Source organism: Osmerus eperlanus, chromosome 27 (assembly GCF_963692335.1).
Source record: "Osmerus eperlanus chromosome 27, fOsmEpe2.1, whole genome shotgun sequence".
NCBI classification, from domain to species: domain Eukaryota; kingdom Metazoa; phylum Chordata; class Actinopteri; order Osmeriformes; family Osmeridae; genus Osmerus; species Osmerus eperlanus.
This window is the reverse complement of record NC_085044.1, coordinates 5,138,793-5,149,466: the sequence shown is the minus strand read 5'-3', so window position 1 is coordinate 5,149,466 and position 10,674 is coordinate 5,138,793.

Here is a 10,674-nt window from a genome sequence, read left to right as displayed (position 1 = left end):
AGACCAATGTTTCTCTTTGTGGTTTTATGGTCCCCTTCTCTCTGTTTGTTTACGAAGCGGAACGCCTCCGGCATTAGAAATGGGTACCCATTAAGAGAGATTTTTTAATAAACAGATTTATTTTAAATGTATTCATAGGCATGCATCTGCAAGTGACATACAAAAAAAAGACAATCACCGCTTCGACAAGAATGGTTCATCACTGTTTGATAGTAGCTGCCTGCAACCAGCTCCAGACAAATTCATAATTGAAACAAAAGAATACAATAGAATATAGAATTTGACCGTCGTGGGAAATCATTTACCTTCTTTGTGTAAGCATAGACCATTTTATGAGAGAGAAGGGGGGGGGGGGGGTGGATAAGCAGAGTTGGTGAAAATGGGGAGAGGAGGGTGGGAGGAGAGAGACGTTGAGCGGTCAACGTCATTCTAGAGGGAAACTCGAGAGCCTGTTGCTATGCCAACACAGACAGGGCGGCGCTACATTGCACACAAGACCCATGGCATCCGCTCGAAGGTTTGACACTTCAAAAGGCTTTCAGAGGGAAAAAAGACACACACTCGCACACACACACACAACAACAAAAAGGTGTGCTGATGTTTATCAAATTTCGAAACGGAACGCTTCCGTTCGCTCCTCATGCTTTGACGCCGCATGCGACCGCGGCGCTCGGTTAAATACCCCCTCTGTTTAAGGGGCATTGCGAAAACCACTCGTTCTCCTTAAAGGTCAGCGGATGTGTCGGCTTAATCATGGCAGGAGTGCGTCGAGCCGCTTGCTCACCAGTAAACGGTCGGCGTTCTGAAGCCGTACAGAATGGCCTTGATCAGTGGATCAATAACAGCTCATCTTCTCGGTAAATTAGACAATTTCCTCTTGCACAGATACGCGCAGGAAGGTTTGAACCTGCTAACAGAACAGACTTCCCAACCATCTGGAGTTCCCTATCTGGTATAAAGAGGCCTGTGGAAAAATACAGTATATATGTATATATAAATATACATACAAATACATTTGTATACATACAAATATACTTTTAACCTGTAGCACTCTCTGAGATTTTAGTTAATATAAAGTGCATTATAAATACTATTATTATTATTATTATATTTGTGTGTGTGTATACAGTATATGTATATATACAGTATATACTTTTTTGTGTTATGCTATTGGCTGAGCAACAGTATCAAGCTGTGAAGATAATGAAACATAGCATACATAAGTAACAGATAGTCTTCCCTAAAAGTGTTAAAATGTTCTGAAATATTGACATTCTTTATAAGGCCGATGCCACCTTAGGAATTCTGGTGTTCACGTTAGCGACAACACCAGTATACTGGAGGTGTCGGGGCTAAAAGCACTCTGAAAAGAAAGCTGTCAAGACAAGATGCATCCTTCATCATAAGAGGAGTAATCCGCATACTGAACACTCGGCTGTTTTGAACCTTATACTGCAGCAATCCAGGTGAAGGATGCGTCAAAGTTTCATTTTCGCTCGGATTGCCTTTGTAGCATGGTTGGGAAAGCAGGCTTCTAACAAACAACATTCATGGTTTCGTACGGTGCCAGTTCAAATAAACAAAACCTCACACTCCTAATCTACAAGCGCTGGCTCATTTGTTTTCCCCCGACACAACAATGGTTCAGTGTGATATTCTGCCGATTGGTGGTCTCCCAGTTTACGAGGCACCCGGTTTTACAGACTACGTTGTAACATTGTGTTTTATGGATGTATTTTGCATGTGATGTGTTCTCTTGTGGCCGACAACTGCGGCACTGTGATTACAGTAAAGCTGTCACATAAATGGGCTTTCATGGCCTGGGTTATTGATTGTTATGGTTCTCCCTGGGTCTGAGCCTATTGCAAGGGCTCAGACTAGTTCTTGTAGAAGGATAGTCTCTTCCTGGTTGCTTTTGTGATATCCTATTGCTGCAGTCACTGCACCTGCGCCTTGCAAGGTCTTGGCTGAGTCCTCAAGGCGGTTTCTGTTGGAGAAACTGAAGGGTCTTTTTTTTTTTTTTTTTTTTTTTTTTTTGGATTGGATAGGTGACAAAAACATAATTACAATCTGAGAAAGCTGTCTGCTTAAAGTAAGCGTATGTGTTCCATTAGGAAAAAAAGCATCTTCGGGAGCAACTACCCTTGGGGGTTGCACGACCCAAGATGCTGTTTTTTCCTCTCCCGCTCCCCCCTTCTCAAGAGATGTTTGTCTGTTTTTGTCGTTTGATTTCCTCCTCCGTTTCAGTTTAATTTGAACTCCGGCATCCGTACCTACCCCAGGATGTCTGTCACAAACTGCAGTCCTAGGTTGTGACAATGCTTTTGCGTTCTCCCGGGCCTTTTTATGACCTACCTGTTCTCCTATCCCTTTTTTCTGTTCTTTTCCCTCAAGGTCTGGCGCACCTGATGTTAAACCGCCAAGGTATGGGGTCTGTTGCTTTGCTTTACTCCCTCCTAACCACTCCTCGCTCCCATCTCCCCGCCCGTCAACAACGACCATTATCCATCGCTGTGACGCACTTGACATCTGACCTCCTCTCCATTTCCTTGTCTTGTTCATTTTCTGCTTCTTCCTGTCACGTTTCCGCTCTCCCTGCCCACAACCCTTGTCCGTCAAACCCCTTGTCCTGACCACTGGCCAAGCTACAGGAGCGTCATCTTTGACCGCAGCATTTCACAAAGGTAATGCTTCTATGCTCACAGTCTTTCCTCGGCTTGGTTTTTCTATGCGGCCTTTTGTAATTGGGTGGGTGAGGGCGGGTGGGGGGGACGGGGGGGGGACACTGATTTTGTCAAAAGAAAGTGAAAGCCGATTTTTTTCATGTCCCAAATGTTGGATTACAGCGGAGAGGCAACTTTTCCTGTAAGTTCGGAAAAAAGCTTCTTAAGGCTCGAATGAATCATTGCAATTGTTGCTCTCCTTGTTCATCCGTAGTCTAGTGCTGTTTCGTTCAAAAATCATGAAGAAAACAACCATATATTTCACACACACACCCCAAATCATTACAGGTTTAAGATTGTATATTCCACTTGTCCAAGCCTAGTTAGTCTTATTTGGACTTTTTTGGAATCTTTATTAGGCAGATGTATGCATTGCTATGTTGCAGACATCCATCCAATCTACAGCACATGCCCTTAAGTTGCAGATGCACTCATAGCTAATGCATTCTTATCTGAAAGCCAAGTCAAAACATTGGGGATAAATGACCTACCGATTTGGCTGTATGAACAAATGAAATAGTAAATAAAATAAAACAAAAAATATAATCAAACAAAAGTATGTTTGATTCTACTGGCTGGATATCTTTCCCTAAGCTTTGTTTTAAGGGAACGATACCGAAATACAACAAATATACTGGTCATAGAAAACATCCATTTGAAGACATTAAGCCAGGGAGTCAGGTGGCTGAGCGGTGAGGGAAGCGGGCTAGTAATCTGAAGGTTGCCAGTTCGATTCCCGGCTGTGCCAAATGACGTTGTGTCCTTGGGCAAGGCACTTCACCCTACTTGCCTCGGGGAGAATGTCCCTGTACTTACTGTATGTTGCTCTGGATAAGAGCGTCTGCTAAATGACTAAATGTAATGTAAATGTAAGCCTATTCAATTATATTTACTTTATTATTATTAAAGTATACAATTCGGTAGGGTGAAGACGTGTCCTTAATTATGTGGGATTATTCAAGTAAGAAATAGTGGTTAGCACTCAGCCAAGTGAAGTCTCACCCATCCAAATTTCATTTGTACACATCCAAGCTGCTTAAGATCTTCAATTGGTCTACATGTCCTTATGAGGTATTGTGTTGCCACATCAGTGAGGCCTCCAGTACCATTATTAGTCTGTGAAAAATTCATAGCAATCTGTAGGGTTTTTTAACTAACATAAAAGGCAGGCAAGTCGAGTGGATGTGACATTGTGATACTGGGCCCAGGTCCTCACTAAATGCCACGACTGTAAAAGCCTCGCTGACAATTTTCTTTCTGTGTCTGAAATGCTAATCTCAGGGTTGAACGCCTGACAAACTACATAATGATATGCTTTCAGTTGATTTCAAATTACTGTGCTGTCCGAAGAATCACTGACTGGGATTTGAGTCAGCCATTACTCCAATAACTGACAGTTTCTGTTTTGTACAAACTAAGACCCTATTTGGATCAGCAACATTTAGAACATGGATTTAATCATCTCAGATACATTTATGCTGAAGCAATTGAAAGGTGTTTTGTTAACATGTCCAAGCCAAACTCTAGACGTATATATAAAATAGTGTGTGTGTGTGTGTGTGGGGGGGGGGGGGCTTTCTCCTCAAAACAGACCACATATTGTAACAGTTTATTTCTGTTGAGGTTTAAAAAGAATTACATCTACCCCACGGGGAACATGTCCTTGAGCAGACATTGAGGACAAAATGGTTTTGCAACGAGAGAGAGGGGGGGGGGGGGAAGCGGATTTTGTGGGCCTTTGCATCTCATTTAGAGCTAGTTCTATCTCTTTATGACTGCCTGTGCGCAGGATCCTCTCAGCCTCCTGTGCCTGTCTGCGGGAGGAGTCCTGCAGGAGTGTGCGTCAAGGGTGGCATGTTAAAATTGTTTGTTTTCAGAGGATGTGTTTTAAGGAAACCACAAGCTACGGAGGAGCACGGAGATCAGCATCTCAGCTCCTTCTTGTTTGCCTCATCTTGTTGGACTCGTTGTTTACAATCCTTCCCCCCCCCCACCATCCCCACCCCCCAAAAGAAAGAAAAAAAAGACTTGGATGCGCCATGTTGCGCGACAAACGTTGGGGAGTCACTCATCGTTCCAAAAAACAACAACATATTTGACCGCTCTCCGCTCATGTTAACCATAGTGATTGCTCACACTGCTCCCAGAACACACCAAAAGTAAACATTGAAGAAACAAACAAACAAATAACCGTTAGATATTTATGACTCTTCGGAATGGATGGAGTGTGGATGGGAAGATCTGCTCATCTGATCAAAGCCCATACTGACAGTTTGTTTTTCTTCCTATGCAGCTGAGGCCTCCCAATCCGGTAAGATGGCATGTTTTAATTTGACAGTTGACTGCCAAAAGCATTTATATGTTCGAAATGTGTAGATACACTCCTAGGATCTATTGTTCCTTGCCTCGGAAACGTTTAGCCGTTAACGTAGATAATTACGAACAAAGGTCATGCTTACTCGGAGGTTGGGCTAGGATTTAAGTGCTGTTGGTGGACACAGCCTTGTTCTACACGGGTGTGTTGGATTATTGATGAGCTCCGGTTGAAAGACGCTCCCTCCAGTCAGATATCCTTGGAACGGGCACAAGCCCACTTCCAAACATACTTGTAACCTCCTTGACAATTCTGTGTGATGCCCCAAACGTGTTCTCCTCTGTGACGGGGACGGGGGGAGGGGGGGGTGGGGGGGGGGGAGGTCCTCTGTGAGGTATTTCGGTTTAGCGCTGCTTCAGTCGTATACGACCTGCTGCCGGCCTTCAAAACACAGGCTCCTCAAAGTCTCCAGCTCCAGTGCCGTGAGTACTGTTAGGTAGCTGGAGAGTACTGCATGTACTCAACCACAGTGCGATAATGACGGAGGACTGTAGAGGATGGAAAATTATTCTTGAGTGGGCATTCACAACTGTCGCTACTGGTCCAGAAAACAGCGTGGTGGCTAATGGCATTTGCCGTTGCCTTGGTTATTCATTTTTTGTGCGGGGACTGAAGGTGTATGTTTTCCCTCCGTTTTGATTGGCTCCAGAGTTTCCCATTGGCTCCAATCATTTCACCCTAGCCTGCTCGCCTGAAGTCTGAAGAGGGAAACCGACCCTGCCTTTAGTGATAACAACACAGAGCCTGCATTTCACTTCATCCACTGTAACTCCGCCACTGCGTTAGTGAGATTCCATCTTACCTTTGCATCGTACCTTTGGATGCATTCGGCGGAACGAAAATGTGTTTCAGTTTCCCACGCAGCCTACAGAAGGTGGGGAAAAGCATTGATTAAGCGTCACATTCTTGTTTGGTCACCAAGCAGTGGCCCACATGATAGTATATGACTCACAAAGTTCCTCTAGGTAATGTAGGTTAGCCGAGTTGTTAAATATCATTAGTGGATCGCGATAGGATTTTGTGAGCTTCATGACTGAGGTCACCTGACTACGTACAGTATGGTAATGCCTTTGCCGAAGGCAGATGTAATCAAGCCAGGGGATTTTTCTTTCCTGGTTTCCCACCGGTGTCCAAGACATCTTAATGTAGCCCCCCCTTAGAGATTTTAACGAGAGCAGCCTTAACCCAGGTTCTAAGGGTGTGCGCTTAACTCCATCCTCTGCCTGAATGGCCATGTTAAAGAGATTAGAATAAGACTCAGGTAGTCATGTTCCAGCTGCTCCAGGTGCCAGTCATGATTAATGAGTTGGGAGTCATCTCGTCTCAGCCCTGGACCACGCAGGCGTAGCTAAGTGCCACCGTCGAAGGGATCTGGGTGTGAACGACGTGGCACTTTTCGACCCCCGCGCTCCGCGAGTTACGTCGGCCGAGCCGCGCACGCACCCGCCGGAAACGGTCGAAGTGTCTCGCGAATTTGCTCAGGCCAGCGGCAGAGTGTCGTGGAGCTTCCAACAGATGTTATTTGGACTGGTGTACACCCCCACCCACACACACACACACACACACCGCAAACACACCCACACACTCTGCAGAGTTGGGCGGGGAGGGAGGGAGAGGGGGGGGGTGGTATAAAAAGGGCTGCGTGTGGAAGCTCGCGGCATCGATCCAGTGTCCCGACGCCGTGTGTGTGTGCGACCGCGGGACTGTGTTTGGTGGCGGCGCGACGGGGGGGGCTGTGGGATGGAGTGGAAGGTAGGTCAGCGGCGGGGTTTCTGGAGAGTTCTCCTCGCGCTGTCACCGTGATTTATCGGAGAGGGAGGAGGACCTGACGTGAAGCTTTAAACGGGGAAACTTTCCTCCTGGTGGAAACAGTCGCGTTGTTCGCACTTGCGAGAGTGCAGGGGAGTGAAGCGCCTCGGCGTCTCGTGATTCATTCTTCATTAGCGCCGTTTCTGTACACGAATATTTTCATCCACTGTAGAGCCATTATTATTCTATATTTCACCTCAGGCTTCCAGTTTTCAATCGAAATGTATGCCATAAAAATGTTGGTCTTGTCTCACTTGGCTTGAGGACTTGCAGTAGATTTAGTCATTGTATGTCATTGTCACATTGCATGCTTCGTGCTTGTTGTGTGAACTGCAAGCGCACGTGTGTGTGTGTGTTTTATGTTGTCACGTCCGTGGTTTTTCGGGATGTGTGTATATGCCGTGCTGCTTTGGGTATTTACATGCCAGGGGCTGCTTTGCGTGTGTAAGCAATGCATTTGTGTGTCTGTTCTATTGGGTCTGTGTGAGGCCTTGAATAATGAAAAGAGAACTTTTAATTGAATGTGGACTTGTGGGCATGATTAGGGGGGGGGGGGGGGGGGGTAGTGATTAATCACATCAGCGACCCAGAGAGGAGGGGGCTGGGGGGGGGGGGGTTGTGTTAGAAGGAGGACCTGAACTGGGGAATTGGGAATGCTACGCTAGTTGTGCTGAGCATTATTAAAGGGCCCTGGGTTCAAAACGGCTCCACCGAAATTGTGTTGCGATCGCGCAATTTGGGAACGTGGTTCTTGACGATTTCATTAGCGGCACATGCCTGGTATTTCGAAGCGCAATCATTACGATTCAGCCTCAGAAGCTTTGATGGGTGCTGAAATGGATAGGCCTCGAATAATATGATAAGATCGAACATTAATGCCACACGGCACAAAATCAATCATTGTTGTCGAGCGACAACACAGGCCGCGTTTTGATGGACGTGGTTTCTTTACTCGTGTTTCTTCGTCCCAACTTGTTCTCATTATCTGAGACTGAATGGAAATTTCCAGACATTTGATTGTGTCTTATTTCCCCCACCAGGGGATACTGGGATGGGGGGGACTGAGTATCAGGGCCTGCCAGATATTGATGGAACTGTCTGTATTTGTTCCATCTGGACATAGAGATGACAATACTATTATTATGGAACTGTCTGTATTTGTTCCATCTGGACATAGAGATGACAATACTATTATTATGGAAATGTCTGCTGCGTACCATCATTATCTGGCCATTTCCTTTTTTGGAGTTTAATCATTAGAAAGGCTTAGATTATAGGAGTAGTTCACTCAAGTTACTAACGCAGTAACATGGTGTGCAGGGGCTTCTGGGAAGATACACTCCCCCCCCCCCCCCACTCCATCTGTGGAAGGCAGGGATTAAGGCAGGGTTTGTCGGTTCGACTCGACTTGATCCAACATCTGCAGAGGTCGCGCATTGCCGAATGTCTCGCGGTGTTCTACAGAGGCATGCACGCTGACTTCCGCACACACGCGCGCACACAAACGTGTGGGCGCACACGCGAGTACCGTCAAACCGAGGCACATACATTCATCGTGCGTGCATACCGTACATACATACTGCACACGCAGGCACGCACACACACAGGGGAGTTAACGACCCAGACCTCAGACTTCATACAAGCCCACGTCGTCTAATGGCTTTGCAATCATTCTTAGTGAGCGCCTGGGGTCCTTGACACGGCCTTGGCATTAGAGAAAGATGAGAGGAAAGGGAGGACGGGGGGAAAAAAAAATGAAGGAAAGCTCCGACTTCTAAGAGTGACAGCTTATTTTACGGGCCGGTTTTTCCCTTATTATCCTGCACTCTCAGCAGTGGTACACACACAAAAAGGGAGATCGACAGACACGGTCCACGCACACACTCGCGAAGGCGCGCACGCGTGCACACCTGAGGCACACAGCTTCCTGGAGACTTTATAGGAGGGAAACGAGCTCACTCCCCCCCCGCTGATTGGTGTTGTCGTGAGTCCTTGGAGGACCGTAGACAGGGCCCCTAGAACTTCAGAGGCAGCCGTCGGTTGGGCTAGACGAAGATGCACATCCTCCAAAGCGTCTGCACTCCTCTCCGTCTCCCTTTGATCTGAGACGGCCATGAGTCTGGATCGCTTCATGCTCAGTGTCCTTTAAATACGGCGACTATAAATACATTTACATTTACATTTAGTCATTTAGCAGACGCTCTTATCCAGAGCGACTTACAGTAAGTACAGGGACATTCTCCCCGAAGCAAGTAGGGTGAAGTGCCTTGCCCAAGGACACAACGTCATTTGGCACTGCTGGGAATCGAACTGGCAACCTTCAGATTACTAGCCCGACTCCCTCACCACTCAGCCACCTGACTCCCCCAATAAACTAAAAACATCCCATGAATGCGTTTTTTTTTCTCTCCCGCTCACCGAAACGCTGTGTGAAACGTTTGTGAAAGCCTCGCCTAGATGACTCTCCCACTGCACAACCTACGGAGTTATGCAGCAGGTCCTCCCTGCAGAGTTATTCACTCCCCCTCCCCGCGAAACGGACAGCCTCGAATAAAACACCGCGGCAACCCTCCTGCCTCTGTCGCGTTCGTGTGGGCTGAAAAGTGATTTCCTGTGTGACCTCGGACGGGAGGGAAGTGCGGGAAGGAGCGCACGTTGACGGGTTGCGCTTAACTCCGTCGTCGCTGGAGTGCGGCTCCTTTTTCCCCAAGTGGCGAAAGTCATCGTCGGACCAGCTGGCAGGACGGAACGAAAATGTCAGCGCAATCCCACGTTTTTTTTTTTGGGGGGGGGGGGGGGAGCTGTTGAGGCATCCCCCCACCATGTTGCCTTAGAAAATCAACACGACATGGATGAGTAGCCCGGCGGAATTATCCCTGCAGGTGCTTGGTGTGTGGTGCGGCGCAGAAGGCCTCCCAATTTATCCCAGAACACACTCGAAAAAAAAAGGCTGAAGGTACGGCGTTCTCTGTTATTAAAACACACACGGTATTCATCCTGCCTTCGCCGACCGCCAAGGTCATACACGAGTCAAAACATCTGAGCCTTTCCAATTTGCTTTCGCCGTCCCCTTGGGATGGAGTGATGGAATGGGAATCTGAGAGAGGAGCGCGGGAGGAAGGGGGGCCCCAGGGGGGGTTCCGACCGCGTAGCCCTGTTGTCCTCTCCGTGCGAAGCTGACCTCCAGCCGTCGGGCGTTCCCGCTCAAGGCACCGCGGCGTCTTTCCGTGTGTCCGTCCGCCACGCGGACCTGACAAGGAGCGCGCGAGCGAAGTAGCCAGCCCGCCGCCGAAACGGGGGGGAAAAGGCGTTTTTCTCAAGGGTTTCTGTCATGTGTTTGTGCTGTCCGACCCCCCCCACCCCCCCACCCATTGCCCACCCTCCCCCCCAAGACTAGTTGTCAGGGGAGATAACAGTCAGGGCTCGGATTCGAGGCCAGAGAGACACAGCTGTGTCCGTCTGGCCTTGCCATGCACTTTCGGGACTCGCCGCTCTCTATCAGGGCCCCGTCTTGACAGAGCTGGAGCAGAGAGACCAAGGCTGGACCCCCCCCCCCCCCCCGCCCCCCGGGGAGCAATAGGGCCCCCGACAGGATGAGTTAGGAACAACATTCCCATATGGGGAAACCCCTCCAACTAGATGAACTCCTTACCTACAGCCTTGGGCAGTCGGTGCGGAAATATCCCTTAAGTGGTTTCGTAAAAACCACAGCGCTCATTCGCTTCACTTGCGACAACCGCGCTCGAAAGGGACTCGACCGCCCGCCGA